This window comes from Melitaea cinxia, chromosome 19, assembly GCF_905220565.1.
Source record: "Melitaea cinxia chromosome 19, ilMelCinx1.1, whole genome shotgun sequence".
Classification (NCBI taxonomy): domain Eukaryota; kingdom Metazoa; phylum Arthropoda; class Insecta; order Lepidoptera; family Nymphalidae; genus Melitaea; species Melitaea cinxia.
The window spans coordinates 2,951,062-2,971,831 of NC_059412.1; the positions used below are offsets into that span (position 1 = coordinate 2,951,062).

At 36.3% G+C, this 20,770-nt stretch overlaps 1 long non-coding RNA gene across 1 annotated transcript; it reads left to right on the forward strand.

Moving 5' to 3' along the window:
* The first annotated feature begins 18,491 nt into the window (after positions 1–18,491).
* LOC123662619 lies at positions 18,492–19,535 on the forward strand. The gene is made up of 2 exons (XR_006744524.1): positions 18,492–18,804; positions 19,190–19,535. It is a non-coding gene; the product is annotated as an uncharacterized LOC123662619 (long non-coding RNA).
* Positions 19,536–20,770: the final 1,235 nt, after the last annotated feature.

The following is a 20,770-nucleotide window of genomic DNA, read 5'->3' on the forward strand; positions in this document are numbered from 1 at the left end:
AAAAATAGTCAAGTAAAAACGCATTATTAGATTAACACGAAAATAGTTTTTAGATGTCAAATAAATTTAAATTGGACCAAATGACACACCACCTTTCGATCAAAAAAAAAAAAAAAAAAAAAATGATGAAATCGGTCCAACCAGTCAAAAGTTCTGAAGTGACATAAAAAACACAGATACATAAAAAAGTCGAATTGAGAACTTCCTCCTTTTTTGGAAATTGGTAAAAATCATTCTATTACTGAAAAAAAAAACAGACAACTTAAAAAGTTACCTTAGGTATTAGAAACAATAATTAATAGAATATAATATTAATATATTACTGTAATAAAAAAAAAAATACAAATAAAATAAAAAACAAATCTTACACCCGATTTTACTTTATATTGATTTTATTACACCCGACACCTGTTTCAATATCATACCAAAATAAAAAAAATGTATATTGTATATATATTTTAGCAATCGCTGATTTTAAAGTCACTTTCAAACTCTTTCTAACACTTAAAAATAGATTAATATTTAAATCAATTAAACAAGTATTTGGCACTTTACTCTCTAAAGCGAATGACCAAATTATAATTAACCATCTTATGAGATCAAAGCTTCAATCACATATAAATTATTTAATATATGGCGCTTATTACGGGGTTTTATGTTTCCTAATTTCTTTTCCAAACAATCATATAAAAATATAATAAATACGTAATAAATTTCGCAATAATTATGTTAAGTCTATTCTGCTTCATCTTCAATTTGATGCTCAAAATCTTCATCTGTCCCAATCACATTCATGTAGAAATCATGATAAATAGAAGGAATGACGCTACTTTTACATAAGTCCGTCAAATCTTTAAGTTTTGCTCGGGGTATTAGTAATTTACCCGTATACGCTTCAAATAATTTTCTTGTAAGCAGAGATGGAAGTTGACCGGCATATTCTAATCTAGTACGGTTTTTTGCTCTGGTTTTGGGGGAGTTGTTTATAATAATCAATTTCAATTCATGCTAACAAAAGTCCGTCGTGTATGAAATTTTAGGTGGTTCTGGCAATATTTGTAGCAGGGATGTAACGGAGCTAGTTTTATCGGAACCGAGGGCGGAGTCGGAGTTTTTAAATTTGCTTTATCGGAGTCGGAGTTTTTAAATTTGCTTTATCGGAGTCGGAATCGGAGTCGGAGGTAAGGTCAGAAGTGGTGGCATGAGAGAGAATTTTTATTGAAGGACTAATAAAACATTATTTAGTCAATTTTTTTCATTTCAATTTTCAATTATAAAATAAAACACAAACAATGGAAAAAAAAAATTGGCGCATTGCCAAATAAACAAGAAATTAAAATACCCAAAGTAGCAAATCGCATTATATTAAATGAACAAAAGCTTTAAAACAAAATTCAAATGAATTGACTCCAAAAGTAGTGTATTATACTTTACGAACAAAAGCTTTGAAGCTTTGTCTCCGTCCAATCTATTTCTTAACGAGTCGTATATTAGGTCAGCGCTACTAAAAAGTTGTTCACTCGCTATCAAGCCTGATGGACACGACAATTGTTTTTTGGCCCCCTGGCTTTTTATTATGTTTATTTTTTACTTTATTTTTGATACTTCGCCGTGGTATGTGGAATCGTTTTGAGGCTTCCAGGGACGAAATTTTTCTACTTATGACTAGGTCTACGGCAACTTTTAACATTACGGTATAATAATTTTTTATGTGGACCGATGTGTTAAACTGAAATCTTCCATATTCTAAAATAATAAAAACAAGTAAGGTTAACCGGGGTAAATGCGTCATATTTCTCGATCACTTCAAGTTATCGCCTTATTATGAGCGAATTAATGGCATTAACCACTTTTTGAAACTAGTCCAATATTATGGCTATTCCTGTACAAAATCTAACGTGTGATTTCTTCGCCGGAGTTTTAAAAATATGTCATATTGAATGGTTTTTTTTTTTGGAATTTTAGACGCATTTTCACCGTTTGGGGCAAATGCATCTTTGTTGAGTAAATTAAAGGTGTTTCAGCGCCGATTTTATACTTTAAATATTTATAAAAACAAAAAAACAAATTGTATTTGAAATACGTTTGATTTCACGATTACGAGAAGTTTTTTTTTAGCTGTGCCACTCATGTTGGCTGCCACCATCACTGTTATTCGCTCCTTTGATAATTTTCCTCCTGAACATTTTTCACCTTTAAATTTCAACGTCTTGTCTGGGGTTAATTTATAAAACAACCCGGTCTCATCTGCATTAAAAATTTCATCATCACTAAATTGAGCACGTAGAGTAGGCCAAAATTTTTCTAACCAATCGTGTACATCACTCTGTTGTACTGACAAAGACTCGCCAACAATCTTTCCACTGACGATGTTGTGTCTTACTTTAAAACGGTTTATCCAACTCATGGAACATATGAAATTTTGCATGTCTAACTGTCTAGCAAAAAAATTTGCTTTCTCTTGTAGGAGAGATCCATTAAGAGGTATTCCCCGGTCGCGCTGAAGCTTAAACCACTGTAACAATGCCTTATCCAACTGCTCATGAGTAGAAGTTCTTACACGTTTGCATTTCAAAACATTGGCATTAAATAGCGGCTCGATCTTGTATTTATTCGTCTTTATTGTTGATATTGTAGAATGAGATACGCCAAATTCCTTTGCGAGGGTCGCGTTTGATTCACCAGCTTCTAATCTGTGTAATATTGCACTCTTTTCTTCAATTGTAAAACACTTTCTCTTCACAGAACTCATTTTATGGCGCTTTATGAACTTGTCATAACAGGTGACAAACACTAACTGTGATTTCCGCGCGCCAATAAGGAGAATTGAACGGCGAAGCGCGCGGGGAAAGTGAGGGGGCCGAGGTATTAGTCATTCGTTACCTAAATTGAAACAAAACACGGCGCGTCGTTTTAAACGGACGAATTATCGTAAAAAATGGTCGCTATAAACGGTTTGTCGCTCAAACCGGAGTCGCACTAAACGGTTACATTTTCTCAGTATCTATTAAATCGAACTTGAGTAAATAATATCGACACTAAAAACGGTTAGTCGTTATAAGCGACGTCGTTATAAATGAATTATACTGTATTTTAATTGCTGTAAATTATAATGTATTGTTGCGAATTTTAAGTACGGAATATTACACCGTCAAGATGTTTTCCATCACGGCGAATGCACTCTTCAAAGCGGACAAGCGAATTTGCTGAGACACGCCGTAGAACGTCAACTGATATGGCTCTCACTTCTGTCGTTATTTTAGCCTTCAACTGCTCCAAACTCGAAATAGGGGTATCATAAACTCTTCCTTTAAGATAACTCCATAAAAAAAGTCATCTGGGTTTGAGTCAGGAGATCTAGGTGGCTACAATATGTCTCCAAAGCGGCTGATGATTTTACCCGGAAACTACGCTTTTAGTGTGTCCATGGAGACCCTTAGCTGTGTGGGCTGTGGCTCCATCTTGCTGAAACCACACACTTGACTTGTCAATATCCTCTTCTTGCAGCTGCGGTACAAAAAAAATATTAATCATATCAATATACCGCTCGCTCGTCACTGTAACCGTTTGCACCTTGGTCATTCTCAAAGAAAAGTGGCTCGATGATTTTCTTCGCCGATATTGCACACCATACAGTAACTTTGGGGCTGTGTAATGCTTTCTGATGTTTTTCTTTTGGATTGCTTGAAGACCAGTAGCGGCAATTTTGACCATTGACGTACCTTTCGAGGTGAAAATGTGACTCATCACTAAAGTAAACATTGTCGATTCTATTTTCCTCTGAAAATGTCTCTAACATCTTACGACAGTAAATTTTACGCTTGTTGTAGTCTTCCGGTTTGTCTTTTTGAACTATTTGGATCTTGTAAGGATGTAATTTTAAGTCTAAGACCAAAATTTGTTGAAAACTTGAAGGTGGAGGCTCAAAGAAGCAGCATGTTTTCTAACTGATCGTCGTGGATGCTCCGCGACCGCAGCGGCGACGCGGTCGATGTTTTCAATCGATCGCACAGGTCTATTTCGAGGGCGAAATGAATGATTTAGTAAACATCCTGTCGCTCTAAACTTTTCTACCCACGACTTAATTAACTGAATACTCGGTGCGTCACTTAAACGGCGGATTTCAAAGCGGCTACAAAACTTGCGCTGTGCTTCACTCAACGAAAACTCATTGCAAAAGTACGCCTCTACTGTGTACGCGCAATGCACGCCAGACCACTGCGACATGGTGACTAACAAATCCACGCTCGTTACCGATCGAACGCTACCTCTCCCGCTAGCCCCGCGGGCTCCCGAGAAATTCGTGTTTAAAGTTTAAAATCGGCGCTGAGACACCCTTTACTTGTACTTAGTTGCCTAAGCTTTTCATGAGAAAAACAAGGTAGTTTTTTCGAATCAAGGTTATGTGCAAATTAATGACAGTTATACGAGACAAATATAATATTTGACGCATTTAGAGAATATTTAGTAAAAGTGGGGGAAATGCGCTTAGTTTTTATAGACGCATTAGCCCCATACCAAATGCAGATGTTATCAACATTTTACTTGGGTGGTTCGCGCTTACTACCTCTGTAAAAGTACCTAAGCAGGAGCAGTTTGGCAAAAAAGTCGTGAAAAAATGGTGGTGCCACTTTCTATGCCAAACCAAAAAGTTATATTACTATGGTACATTGACCGTACATGTATAATAACATCTTTACACTACTGGCATCTTTCGTATGAAGAAATAAGGTGTTATGAGTGAAAATAAGTTTAGGTTCATTTAACGACCTTTTTGCCAAACTAAGTATATTATTATTATATATTATGTAGTTTATATTATGGTGAAAGTTTAAAAAAAATCTGTCAACATTTATAAAACTTTATTAAAATTATATGAGGCACTCGTCAGTCTACTTCGGTATCAAGGAAATTACGAGATCAAATTGAATCTAACTATAAGTTAAAAAACTATCTGACATGAGACAGTCAAATTCTTATGGCAGTATTTTTATGTAAGCACTTAGCCACATTAATAAATTGTACTTTTCCATGATATATTATCTATAAGTCTTTTAATATACCTATACAGGTGTAATGGAAAAGGGGTGTCATACAGGTGTAATGGAAAGGGGGTATCAAACTGAAACACTGCTTATGTTGAAAAAGTAACACTAACAGTTAAAAGTTGTTCATCTATTGTTGTATCTTAGGTTGATACCCCTTTTTTGTTACATCTAATATACGTTTTTGTACAATAGTAAAAAAGTAATACTATTTAAAAATAACCGTAACACTTACACCGGGTAAAAACTATTGCTTACTAAACATAAAAGTATCAAAAATATGGCGTGTTACTTTACTACCAATACTTAAAAAAAATTAACACACAACTCTTTATAGTTAAACATATTAATCGACACAAAGATGTACAAAATAGTTTTTTTTTTAAACAAAATACCTACTTATACTTAGTTTTATAAGTATAAGTAGGTATTTTGTTTAAAAAAAAAATAGTTTATTCATATGTATCAAAAGTCATCAAAATCACATCTAGATACGCCACAGATGCAGCAATATTTTAACTTTCAATCACAGTTAGTTTCAGGCGTAACAATTAAGTCTTAAAAAATATAAAAATTAAAATCTGTAATAATTTGGTAAGGTAAAGACTATCATTGATATCGCTGGGTGCTCTACTAGCGATACCAATCAAGTATATTTGTTTGGTAACTATATAGTGTCGTATTAGTACAGATATTCATCGACTTCTACTTTTCCTAAACTGCTCACTACTCTTAGGAAGATGTACCTTTTATTGAATACAAATCTTCATGCTTAAACATTAATAAACAAAACAGATTGACATAAAAGTTTATAAAAAATAACTTTTAATAAAAAAAAAATAATCTTACACCTATGATTACGAGAAGATGCAACATTTAAATATCGACTATTTGTTGATATGTACGATTAAGCAATTGCTATTATTATGTTATTAATTATAATACTTATATTATAAATCAACAAATAATCGACATAACGATGTTGCATCTTCTCATAAAATGTACATCACCTACCTTGTTACTTTCAGTTACTTACATCTTTCAGGAACGATAATAATGTCTCATTTTATAAGACATTATTCTTCATCTAATCTACATAGGTTAATATATCATATCATAATAGGTTACTTCTAGGTAATCGTGCTCCATCTTAGACCGCATTTTCACTTATCATCAGGTGAAATAGTGGTCAAACGCAAGCCTATCATTGTATAAAAAAAATATATATATACTATAATATTATTGCACATTAAATTCATTAAATATTTCTTTAAAAACAACATGTCCTCTTCGGGTTATTAAGGGGTGCTCAAGAAACTTAACAATGTCAGCGTCGTGTATGAGTTCCGCTATATCGTCAACATCAGGGTAATGAAACGATGCCATTTTACTAATGGGTGTCCCAAGAAGAACGCAATTTTTAAATTTTAAATAAAACAGATATGTAAAAAAAACCGTGAAACTTTATTATATCGTAAAGTAGACAGAATGAGATTATGTATGGAACAATATATCGTGCAGATGGCCGCCGCGGCTTTGCTGGCATGCACGCGATCTTTTAATGAAATTTTCAATGACCGTTTTGCATGAATGCTGCGGTATTTCATTAATGCAGCGTCCAATTTCCTCTTTTAAGGCTTGAGTCGTCGTCGGCTTATTCGCGTAAACACCATTGACTGTTTGCGCTTGATCTGCCTCCTTTTCATAAAAAAAAGGTCCAATGATTCCTCCAGCCCAAAAACCACACCACACAGTGACACGTTGAGGATGCATTTGCTTCTCGTGAATCACTCGAGGATTTTCCTCACCTTAAATGCGACAATTCTGCCTATTGACGAAGCCATCAAGATGAAAATGGGCATCGTCACTGAAGATGATTTTATCGGCAAAATCAGCATTTTCATGTTGTCTCTCCAATACCCAATTAACGAACTCCCTTCGCTGTCCATGTCAGCTGACTTCAGTTCCTGAGTCAATTGAACTTTGTATGCATGAAGATGCAAATCTTTCGTCAAAATTCGCTGCAAAGTGGATTTGGAGACACCAATTTGCTGAGCTCGGTGTCGAATTGAGGTGGATGGAGTTTGAGCGACATCATCACGTACAGCTGTGACATTTTCGGTTGAACGACCTGGTCGATGGCGCGTTGTTGTTTTTACATCACTAACAGACCCAGTTTCGGTAAATTTATCCATTAATCTCTTTACAGTTGACTCTTTTGGAGCATTATTGTGACCCCAAATTGATCGCAATTTGCGAACTGTAGCCGCAAAACTTTCACCATTTTGGTAAAACAATTTCACAATGAGAATGCGTTGTTCATTCGTGTAGCGCTCCATTTTTACTAACCTCGTACCCTCTACTAGCAAACAATAACAATTGTTCAAACGTCAAACAATGACACTTCGAATGTTGCCAGATTTAAAAATTGCGTTCTTCTTGGAACAACCATTATTTTTAATCTTCCGCAAATACTTTACTTCGGGAATGTCATAATCCAATGAGGTTACATTTCCGATGCAATGTTTGACGGTTGTCTTTATTGCAAATTTAACAATAATCCAGTCACCGACTTGTGGATGTCTTCGGTCAAAATCTGATTCGTCTTCATCGTAAATAATATTGTCTTTGTCTCGCTCTATAAAATTATATTGATTGGGTGTTACTCCTAGTTCAGTAAATGTATCATCACTTTGACTGCCGTCCTCTTCAACCAGCTGGATTATATTTTCACAATATGTATTCCCATTTATGCTTGAATCAGAGTCGCTAAGCATTATATTATCACTCTCATTGCTTTCGTCCGATGAATATTTCTGTACTTTTTTCGGTTTTTTCTTTTGTCGTTTTTTGTATTCGAAGTTTCCTTTTTTGAGTCTATTTTATTCTTTGTCTCCGCCTTCCTTTCATTTTCTTCTTTTTCTTTTCTTTATTTTACAGCCTCTCTTTGTCGTAATTTATTCAAAATATCTTCATGTGTAATCACTTCACTTCCTTTGACTACTTTTCTTTTCTTAATTTGTTTGTGTAGTGCCGGCTTTTTTATGGTGCTAAGTAACAAACTCTCAAACGATACAAACTCTTTACTCTTACTGAGATACCGGTCTTCTAGAACATTAATTATTGGTTTCCCTTGACTTGTACTAGGTAAATGGATCTTTCCAAGGTGAAAAATTATTCTTTTGTATGTTTCGGGTGTTTTTGTGTGGTGTTTGTTTGGTTTTTCTTGTCACTTGTACTTGTGGGAAGATGCCGCCTTTTTTAAATCCATTTCTTATTATTTTAGGATCTAACTCTTTCCACACCTGTCCGAGAATTTCACTGAAGTGGTGTTTTTGCATCTTGGCTTCAACGTTTAACCGTTGCCATGCTAATACTTTGGCATCCCACCGGTCTTTCATGGATTTAAATACCGCCAAATGTAAAGGTTGTAGCAGATGGCTGCCATGTGACGGCAGTTTTATTATTTCAGCGCCCAATTCCTTTGCTTTCTCCACAACATTTAATTGAACGTGAGTGGAATGGCCGTCATATATTATAAGACAAGGTGACTCTTTACTTACGTGAGGCAAGACTGTCCCCAACATGTATTTCTCAAAAACTTTGGCATCGATCCATACATTCTTTGTGGCCGCATAGCATGTACCCTCATAGGCTTTTCGAGACATCCACTAGTCCCATACATTCTCCCTACGATATATGATTATTGGTGCTAATTTATCACCTGCTGCGTTTACTGTAAATGGCACAGTAACGTTGTCTTTTCCTGCAGAAGCTATTGTTCGAGTACTTGCGAAACCCCTCGCACATACAATTTTCGTTTTTTCTGGATCTATGCTAAAACTCGATTCATCCAAATTCCAAATTCTTTTTGGACTATACTGTATGTCTAGTTTTTTCAAATATTCTTGGAGCATTTCGAAATATTGTTTGATTATGAAAGGGTCACATGCTGCTTTTCTAGACATTTCAACTGCTTGTGGCTTTTTCAGTGATAGCGTGTTTCTTTTACAAAAAGCAACAAACCACTCGTATCCCGGTCCGTCCTCTTTAAAGGGCGTCGTTAATTTATTTATTTTAACAAATTGCGTTATTAATTTCAGTGTCTCTTTAGAGGAAAGACCGAAACCATTTTTTTTCCATGATGTGGAGACTAGAAGCTATTCTTTTTTCATATTTTTCGTGCACTGCTGTCGGTCTGCCTTTGGTTTCCTTAACAACCCCTCTTCTAAGTTTAACCCTGTCTACTATAGTTGTCCGCGGAATATTACATTTTCATGACGCTTGATATGAATTTAAATTACCATTTTTTACTTCCTCGATAGCTTTCTTTAATGTTTCTAAAGTGTAGGTAGGTTTATTTTTTATTTTTGTAGTGACGTACCATTTTGATTAATATCTTACATCTGAAATGGATAAAATAAATTATATATGTACACTATATTAATATCAAATCCTATTTTATAAAGAAGATGTGTATATGCTATGAAATTTCCGTAGCCATCAAAATATTTGCAGGGCAGGACACGCATTCATCTTCAGGATAGTGATCGTAAATAGTGAAAATGGAGCAAAGTGGACACCAGAAAAAATGAGCTCTCCAACATCATTTGAGCATCTTGAATTTGTATCATTTTATATATCATTTTGTTATCCATAACAAAATGATAATGATATATTTGGTATTATATTTGTTGGCTCTCCACAAAACGGATATAAAAAGGTTGACTACTTCTGTTTTGGGGCAAATGCGTCACATAGTCGCAATTGCCACGTAACGGCAGGCGCATTTAGTCTAATACAATTATCCTAACCTTAAAAATGGAGTTATAATTATTTCTTCAAATAAACCTATTTCACTTAAAATATCTGTCTATCTAAGAAACTCATTGACTATTCTTTACAATCATTATTGAATAAAATCAGTCAAATAAAGAAAAAATAAGATTAACATGGCTGTTATACTCACCTCTCGCAGAAACAAGCAAGGAAAGAGTAAAATGTCTCTTAGAAATAAGACGACATTATACAAACTCTGCGTTCGTCCTATCATGACCTACGCGAGTCCAGTCTTCGCCCACTGTCACCCCACCTACATCCAATGGCTGCAAGCGTTGCAGAACCGCTTCTTACGCACGGCCACGGCCTCACCGTGGTACGTACATAACGTCGACCTCCATAAGGACTTTGGGATCGATTCAATCGCCAAGCATCTCAAAAAGCTTTCTTCAAGGTTTTTTGAGACAGCAATCCGACACCCCAACCCTCTTGTAGCAGAGGCCTGCTCCTACGTAGGTAGAGGAAACGTACAGACGAGACTTAGACGTCCTAAACACGTCTTGACAGATCCCGACGATAGGATAACCGCAGCCAACGCCCCTCTCGTAGGTAACACACCCACACACAGAACACTCACGCACCGCCTTCGCCGGCGAAGACGAGGTCCCCCGCGTTAGGACGGCTCGGATACGCCTAGGCGCATCGACCGTCCACAACTCGCCGCAGCGCTCCGCATAGCGCCTCCTCCATCCCGGCGACGTTCTAAGCCGAGGTGCGATCTCGCTAGGAGACACCCTTAGGACGAACGTCACCCCCGTGCCCGCCGAAAAGGGCACACATCTTCCTTCGCGGCCGGTTGCCTAAGTGCCCGGCCCCTCTCACCGGTGACGCTGTAAAGGCCAACAGCAACTGACATTTCGAAAAAAAAAATCATTAGCTTCATTACGCTTTGAGTAATTGAACCGTAAACATCACCATGTCTGAGTCATAATTGCACTTAACGAAGTTTGAGCATCGCGCCGTCATCAAATTTCTCGTTAAAAAGGGGAAAACAGCAAAAGAAATATTTGAAAAAACTTCTAGTGTATACGGAGAATCTGGACCGTCGTCAGCCATGGTTAAACGATGGACAAGCCTATTTCAATAAGGCAGAGAGACTCTGGAAGATGACCTCCGCTCGGGTCGGCCGAACACCGCAGTCACCGATGAAAACATCGAAAAAGTAAAAAAAATGTACTGGACGATCGCCGAATAAAATTGTGGCAGATAGCAGAAGAGCTTGGCTTTAGTAAGGAACGAGTTGGAGATATTATGTACAATCATTTGCATATGAATAAAGTCAGTGCGCGTTGGGTGCCAAAAATGCTCACGCCACTTGACAAGCAGCGGCGCGTTGAAACTTCTGAAGAGTTTTTAGACTTGTGCAAGGATAATTTGGAAGAAATTTACACTCGTATTGTCACCGTTGATGAAACGTGGATCCGACAATATGACCCAGAATCAAAACAGGAGTCAATGCAGCGGATAGAGATGGGGGAAAGACTGCAGAAGAAGTTCAAGGTGGAAAAATCGGCCTCCAAACTCATAGCCACCATTTTTTGGGATTGCGAAGAAGTTTTGCTCATAGATTACCTTCCAAAAAAAACTACAATGAATGCAGAGTATTATGCTGGGCTTTTAAAAAAAGTTCGCGAAGCCATTGTCGAAAAAAGAAGAGGTAAAATCAGCAAAGGAATTTTGTTTTGCAAGACAACGCGCCGGTTCACACGGCGCGCATTGCGAGGCAAGCCTTGCGAGAAACTGGCTTCGATGAAGTAAATCACCCTCCCTATAGTCCAGATCTGGCACCTAGCGATTATTTTTTATTTAAAAATTTCAAAAAAGACTTACGGGGACGAAGATTTGGGGATGATGAAGAGATAAAGGTGGCCGTTAATGAACATTTTCTAGCCAAAGACGCGGCTTACTTTTTATCAGGTATACAAGCCCTCTATAAAAGATGTCAAAGGTGCATTGAAGTCCAGGGGGACTATATTGAAAAATAAATTTTATTTAGATTTTTATCTAGACTCTTAATGCTCTAAGCTCAGAACTTTTCAGCCGCCCCTTGTACGCAGCCGAGACGTGGACACAGGACGCAGGGACTGGTCCACAAGCTTAAAGTCGCTCAACGTGCAATGGAACGGGCTATGCTTGGAGTTTCTCTCAAAGATAGGATTAAAAATGAGACTATCCGCGAGAAAACAAAAGTAACCGACGTAGCCCACAGAATTAGCAAGTTGAAGTGGCTGTGGGCTGGTCATCTGTGTCGCAGGACCGATGGCCGTTAGAGTAGACGGGTCCTGGAGTGGAGACCGCGTCTTGGCAAACGCAGTGTGGGACGTCGCACATAGGAGTATTTCACATAAAAAACCAGACAACATTATTTTATATTTTATTTTACTATTTTATGAAATAAAAGTCAATAATTCATCATAATTAGACATTTATTTAAAAAGAAAAACTATTAAAAAAAGTTACAAATTTAAGAGAGTATTAACTCTTAAAACAGGATTTGTTTTCAAGAGAATAATCATGAGAAGACCGAATCAATCAGAATCACTGTCTCCGAGTTCACAGGTGATTTGGTCCTCATCATCTTCGTCGTCGGAACTGTCACAATTCAGTGTGTTCCGTTTTATTCTGTTGCAGCTGATGAAGGGATTAGATGTCAGCAACAACCTATTTAAAATATCTCTGTTGCAGTCCACTCTTGAAAATTTTCTTGCAGTCTACGCGATATTTACGGAAATGTTTGTTCCGGGCTTCAGCAGCCTCCTCTGATAGCTGTCCGATAGGTACAATGTGACTTGATATTACTTGAGCGCCATCCATCAGTGCTGTGTGGCTACGGCACTAAAGAATTTAGCCACCCCCTCTCTTCCCGTGGGTGTCGTAAGAGGCGACTAAGGGATGACAAGGTTCCACAACCACCTTGGAACTTAAGAAGCCGACCGATGGCGGGATAACCATCCAACTGCTGGCTTTGAAATACACAGGCCGAAGACGGGCAGCAGCGTCCTCGGTGGGACGAAGCCAGTACTGCGGTCACCAACCGCCTGCCCAGCGTGGTGACTATGGGCAAAACACATGAGTTCACGTTATTTTTGGCGTAAACTTGTGGAGGCCTATGTCCAGCAGTGGACTGTATAGGCTGTAATGATGATGATGATGCATCAGAATCTTGTGAACTGTAGGTGACATGGGATGCCAAACATACAGTTCCACGTACAGTTTTGCAGTTGTGTGAGCAAAGTCATCAAATTTCGCAGTAGCAATATTATATCCGCTTGATATCACTTCAAGAATGATTTGGAACCTTTTTATTAAATCTATATTTATTCCAGTAATCCGAGATGAGCATTCAGGATTGTCAAAAAATCTTCTCGACGTATTTCCGTCGTTACTATTGCCGTAACCGACTTTGGGTATGTCAACAAGAAGGCCCATTTCTTCTTTGAAGCTTTACTGTATTTTTTGTTTTGTTTCTTTCAAAACATGTTTGTCTTCTGCCGTTCGGGCTTGCCACTTCTGTAAGGGCGCTTTGTACGCCTGGTGCAACAATAGCTCGAAGAAACGAATTCTCGCGTGCAGAATGGAGTCCGAATTTCAGAGACTCTTCACAAAAATTACTTTTTTCAAGTTTGTTGAAGTCCTTAGATTTCTGTCCACATATATAGCATCTCATCGTTGAAACCGTATCAGTCGCGGCATTGCACACCTTTCCATCGACCATTGTGAGCAAAATGGTGTGATTTATTTTAACGGAATCTTTCATACCAGTTGTTTCTTTGAGATTCCTTGTTCTTGTTCTTCAATATAAGTGATTTCTTCCTTTGTGATATCCTTTGTTTCGTGAATGAACCGAGCCCGGATAGGACTACAGAATCTCACTGAAGAAGGCACTGGATTTTGCCATACAATTTTTCTTGTCTCTCCATTAATAGAAACAACCATTCTCACAGGTACAATAGAACTTAAAAATATATCGGCATCATCGTCGCCAGTGTTGGCAAATGTCTGCTTAAACTGTGTCTGACTAGATCCATCACAGCCCCATTTTGATATTAAGGTAAGATGTTGTTTCTCAAACTCTGATAATGTTTCAGTCACTTCTTTTAAATACTGAAGTAGTCGCAAAGCCTTATGGTCCAGCAAAGCTTGAAGTTCCACTTCAAAGCTAGTTTCAGTAACTTTTATGCTTTCTTCGGCGGGATAACACTCCTTTTTCGCTTTTTGTAAAAGTGAATAGCAAGGATAAATTTCATCTTATCAACCTCCTCCGAAAGAATTCGTTGTTTCTCAGGAGACATCCGATAATATCGTTGCTTAATGGGAACAGCATCCCCCGTATCAATTCTATGAGTAACCACGGTAGTCAACCCTAAACCATTCCGCTCAAAAGAAACAGAACGAAACTGATTAATAATGCTATCAACAATTGAACGCTGATCGCTATGTAAATGTTCATAACCCGTAATGACGTCATCCGAATTATTGCACAAAATAGATTCTTGTTTAAAACTAACTGAATTAATATATTTCGGACAAATTTTGAATATTTTCCAAAAGTCAATGCCTAAAATGATATCTGAATTAATTTCCGGAAAAACAAAAAAATTTATAAAATTAAGTTGATTTTCGAACGCAACCGGTAAACACAAGTAACCAAGAGAAAACAACTTGTTCCCGTTAGCCACAACCGTAGAAATAATATTATCTTTAAAAAGAGTATAACCTCGTTGTAAGAAATCCTTATAAAAATTACCCCCCAAAATTGATATAGACGCACCAGTGTCTAAGAGACCCGACAACTTAATGTCATCTATATGTCTAACAGCATAAGGCCTATTTTCAATACAATTATCATTACACAGAACCGAGTTTAATTTATACGATAAAAAATAAATTGAAATTGTTTCAAGCCAAGAATTCCAATCAGATTTAGAAAAATTAATATTATTACTAGTTTTAACTCGGTTCCAACTTACTCGTTTTTTTAATCTTTAACCCCATTATTATATTTCGATTTACATTTAACACAATCGGGACGCTTAACATTAGGCTCTCCGCAACCAAAACAAAACACAACATTCCGATCCTTAAACCAATCCGCATAAGAGTGAGAAAACGATTTACAACGTTGACAATAAACAGTACGATTCGACGCGCGATCACCGATGGAATTAATGCTCGGCTGAATTTTACTATTGCTATTATTACTAGGCAACGAATGTTTACGCTGAGACGGCAATGATGTATGAGAATTATTGTGAGACGAGTTAGTAGGAGACGAAAATTGACGAGAGAATTTATGCGCTGAAGGAACAAAACGATTAAAATTAAAACGATTATTTTTATTAAAATACCCCTGATTATTAAAATTATTCGAATAATTAAATTTTTTAAATGAACTTTTAAAAACGTTTTTAACGCCAGTATTATAAGCTAAATCAGGTGCAACTAAATCATCCGAGACATTCTGTGGTTCGTGAAAATCTAAAAGTCTACTTTCAACATTCTCATAATTACGACACACATTCCTAAGCTCGATCAATTGACGTTATATCCGATGACGCTAACATCCCTGCGTAACAAGGTCTAACGTTGTGTAATAAAATTTCTAATTTAAATTTTTCCTCAGGAGGACTAGTCAATCTGTTAAACATTTCATCCATAACAGCCAAATAAATTACAATAGACTCATTCACCTCCTGTGTTTTATTTTGAATTTCCCTTAATAATTTGTAATCAAAATCTAAATTATCGAAGTCCCAAAACATTCTAAACCTACTTGCCAATCTGAAACCCCAGCACACACACTCCTATACCATTTTAAAGCATCGCCAACAAACAGCTGTAACGCAAAAGATAAAACTTTGTCATCCGCAATGCGATGAATAATACAATGTTCCGTAACCCGGCGTATAAAAGAGCGTACGCAAGATGTACCGTCGAATTTAATTTTACTTAAATCACCTAAACTGTTATGATCACAATGAACCCTTACATTCAAGGGATTACTAGATGATAACGAAGAAACTGTAAGAAATGGAGATTTATTAGACGATTTTAATTTATTAACTACCCCACAATAATTATTAAATTGATCAACACACAAATCGTAAATGTCCCTATTCTTCTTAACCTTATCCTCATCCAATCTGCCAATCCTATGATACAAATGAGCCAACAAATTCTCTGCCCTCAATTAACTATTAAAATTCGGATTAGAATTAATAATTGATTTCACTTTTATCAAAGTGTCACTAATACCGCCCAAATCGGTTATAATAACCAACAGACTGACCAAAATGTCCTCTGACGGTAACAATTCCGATAATTGTAATATTTGTTTACGTAAAGCTAAAACCGTGGCAGCTGGCTCCTCATTCCGAACAATCACCTCATATTCTAACTCAGCCTTAGGCAGGGATACGAATTTTATTAAGTGAGTCATCGTAGCACAATAATAAAATTTAAACGAAACAAAAAGTACAAAAAAAAGTTCGATTTAAATTAATGTTAAAATGTAACAAAGAAGAACAAAGTAAGCAAAAATATTCGTTAATAGAGGGTAGTCAAAAAAAATTTAGTTACGGCAAAAAATTATTGAGCAAGAAATAATTAATACAAAAATTAGGTAACTGAAAATTTTTAGCAAGGAACGATTAACAATGCAAAAACCGTGGCTACGCTTGGACAAATCTTTTAAATTCAAATAAAAACTTTTTAATATTAAACATACTAATATACATAAATACACAACCTAAACGAAACAGTAATCAAATTTAATTAATAAAAATGAAAAGTAATAATTTAACACAATTCACAAAACACCAAACACACAAAGACACAAGGACAAGACCCTTTCCATACCCAGAGAAAACCACTTGCCAGGAATAAGAAAAAAAAATTGAGTGCCAATGCGATATCCTACAAAATAAAACAATTAAAATAATTCACCGACAAACAAATAATTTTAAATATTAGAGAATTTACGTTGGGCGCCAGTGCTACGTGTTACAAAATTGTTCGTTGGGCCAGAGAGTCACCCACAATTCCTAACACGAGACAACAAGAGAGAGAGTAAAAAAAAATCCTACAGAATCTTAATCTTCTTTTTCAAAAACTCACAAAATCAACTTACATTAATGCAAAGCTTATACCATAAGAAACTACAATGACACACCCACAATAAATTGCACTCAGATCTTAAGACGGCGAGAGAATTCAACCCAAAAAAGGCCGCAAACACTCGCCCTGAGGCTTATATACAGCAAACCCAGAGCGTCGCGACTCAACTACCCCCTAAGGTGAACCGCAACGTAATACGATACGAGGGTATTCCAAAAAATTAAATCAGTCGCCTAGAAAAAGTAAATAGCAACGCTAAGGCATAACTGTGCTATTATACATCAGCAGGAACGAAACTACGTGCTATCAAAAATATATGCTACACCCTTTTAAGAAAAAACCTATCAATAAAACATAAATTATATTTCATTTTATAGATAATTGCTTGCTCTACCGGCATCAAAAACTAAAAAATTTATTATTGCTTTTGATTTTGTAAATTAATTAATTATTAAAATTATATATATGACGGCTTTAATTTTGAAACAACGTCAACATGATTGACGGTCGGTAAATTTTTTGTTCAATTTGAAATCAACTCACGTATGATTATTATTTTACTTATTTAGTGCGAATTATTCGCAAGGGTATCGCTAGTAACCACTAATTTAATGTCATAAAAAATTATTATTTAAGGAATGGATCAGTTAAAGTAAAATACATTATGGAGATTTTATAAATATTTATTTGGTAGATATAATTACAGTCAGGTTCACACATTAACTAAATAAAACAGTTTTATGCAATTTCTTTCTTAAAGTTGATTTGTGACCTATAATTTTTAATGTTTGCGTTTTACCGTGGCTCATCATGCGGTCGGTAAGATAATGAGACGCAATGCTTTTAATAAGTTGCATTTCGTGTGAATCTTCACATTGAAATGATTGAACGGGATGTGGCGGATCAAAATAATTTCTCAGAATACAATAAAAGTTTTGCAAAACAAATACTATAATATAATTTTATTTACATTTTTTAATGACTCTGAGCTATATATTTGAATATTTTTTCTGTCTACAGAATGATTTCAAAAACAAAGGAGAACGGTCATCTGTGACCCAGACCCAACAGAAACGAGACATAGCTCAGTTTTTTTGTTATTGTTCATATAGTTAAAATATATATTTTTTATATTCGAAATCAATGGCTAACACCAAAATATTGCCTTATGTTTTTGTTCAGGCGATACAGAAAAAAATAATACAAAATGCCTATTTATCTACAAAATTTGTAAATGTATGTAACTAAATGACGATACAATAGCTATGAGATGTATCTAGGTGACCTGGAAATGCAGCTGGATTATGTAATTTTTTAACCTTCTAGTGCAACAACCAACTTAGGATTCATTAAAATCGTCATATTCGATGATTTATTGCATAATAGGAGTTATATGTATAAAAACGGTTACGCCTGCATGCTATGGCTCAGATAGCCCGGTGGTGACAGCAACCAATCAAGCGATCTCACTCTTTCAATAAAACAACAATGGCGCGGAGCGGGGAGGGGTAGGCGTGCGCTGACGCAACGCAGTATCGGCCACGGCCGGCGCAGTCCTTCGCATTCTGTGTTGAGATTTGGGTGTTTTTGTTTTCAAGATAACATTTTTTCGTAGATTTTTGGCTTTCTCTTTACTGGACTTGATTTTTGCATTGTGAGTGGTTCGTCGATATGGCTGACGATATTAATAATTGTGCTGCGTGTGAACGTACACTACGTCGTCGTCGTTCATACGTCCTAATGAACGATTACTGGAAACTCAAGAGATTTCTTAGAACAACTGTTAAGCATCGTTGGTGGTGAAGTATGTATTTCGTTTTCGATACTTATTTTTAATAAGAGCCTTTCACAATACAAAAGCTTGTTGAATTGTAAAATATTGATAGTTAGGTAACTATGTTAGTTATGCATTGATCACACATTCCGAGTGGACAGGCGAGACAGTAAAATTGTTCTCGGTCGAGACAATGATATTGACACATGTTTTGAAATTAGCACAGACAGTTCAGTTCTATTGAGACTACAATTCGGATACAATGGATCGTAGAAAGTCGACGTCACGACAATCATATGGCCGTGTGTCGAAACAGTGCAGGTTCAAACGTGCCGAGTGAGTAAGCGAGACAGTGCGAGCAAGCGGGAGGATGGATAAGTTTGTTTTAATGTTTTGTGTTTATGTTTTGTTACAGATAGCTTTTGATGGAACTCGGTCGATTTGCCACTCATGTCGGCATAGAATCGATGCTGCAATTAATCAAGAGCGACAAGCTACACCTGCTCCGGCCCCACCAACTGCTACCGTAAATGTGCAAGGAGTTAGACGCGCCTCTAATACGGCCCGGCGATGTTTAATTGACAACTGCAACAACAGTTCTCTGCGTCAAGTGCCTAATTCGGTAAAGGTACAACTCCTTAGCTATTACCACTTTTATGTACCAAATCTTGCCCGCATTTGCCTATGGCATTTACTACACATGGCGATAGAAGAGATTCCTGAACATGTTAATTTTGTAAATAAAAAGTCATTTTGTATTTTTTTTTTTGTGTATCACCTGAACAAAAACATAAGGCAATATTTTGGTGTTAGCCATTGATTTCGAATATAAAAAAAAAATATATTTTAACTATATGAACAATAACAAAAAAACTGAGATATGTCTCGTTTCTGTCGGGTCTGGGTTTTTTTTCCTATGGGGCGTGACCGTTCTCCTTTGGAAACGTATTTCAATTTTCCTCTGTCTATGAATGACGTGAAGGATAAAACCTTGCACACATCAATAGAGTGATCATAGTCATGATCATCATGTTCCTTATTAATAAATAAGGCAGCAAGACAATGTTTACAACTTAATATTTCGGATATTTTTTTTTTGCACAGCATCCAGTCATGTAGAGTACATTGTTTTTGTAATATGAAAATTGTTCATTGTCTAGATAAAACGTAAACCGAGTTGTTCGTCTTTGCTAGCCTCGGCATTTTCGATAATTGCTCGTTTGCGATGTCTAAATTCCAAAGCCGGAGCTATTTCAAAATCATCCTCAGTACCACAATTAGCGTTAATACTAGGTTCCACACTATTGCGAAATAAAAGTTTTTGCAACATGTATCGAAATTGAAGCGAACTCGGGTTATCGTTTAAGACACCACAACTTATAACGCAAGAAAAAATATTTCTAGATTATCCTGCGAAGATTTATATGTTAAAAAGTACTTCATTACATTTGTACTATCTTTTAGTAAATCAAGACACAAGTTTGCAGAGTTAAATGTATTAATAATAAATCCAAGAGCAGGAGTTTTACGTCGGTGTTCAAGGATATTTGTCTCATTGATTTTTAAATCCATTAAATAGTTTCTAGTTTTGGTGAGAGCATTCATCCAAATTTCATTGTTTTCCAAACGTAATGGTGACTAAAGCCTTTACCAAAGAGATTTTTTGAATTAAATATATCAAATACTCTATCCAAAACTCGAATATACTCAACAGTAGCTTCGCTTCCTTCAAAACGCTTATCGCCACTTTTCGCTAAGAATTCAATTGCATCGGCAACTGAATTGCTCAACACTTGTGCTGCCAATTTCACATTCATCTTTTTACCAGAAAAACCAACGTGATTACTACTAAGTTTGTTCGCTAATTTGCGCCCTTCCTCTTGTATTGCATGTAATTGTTTTATAAAATTGAATTTTATGTAACCTTTCGCAAAAGTCATATTTGGTTCTGCAAAAACGTTTCTGGATAGCTTGAGCATATGGGGGCATTTAAAAT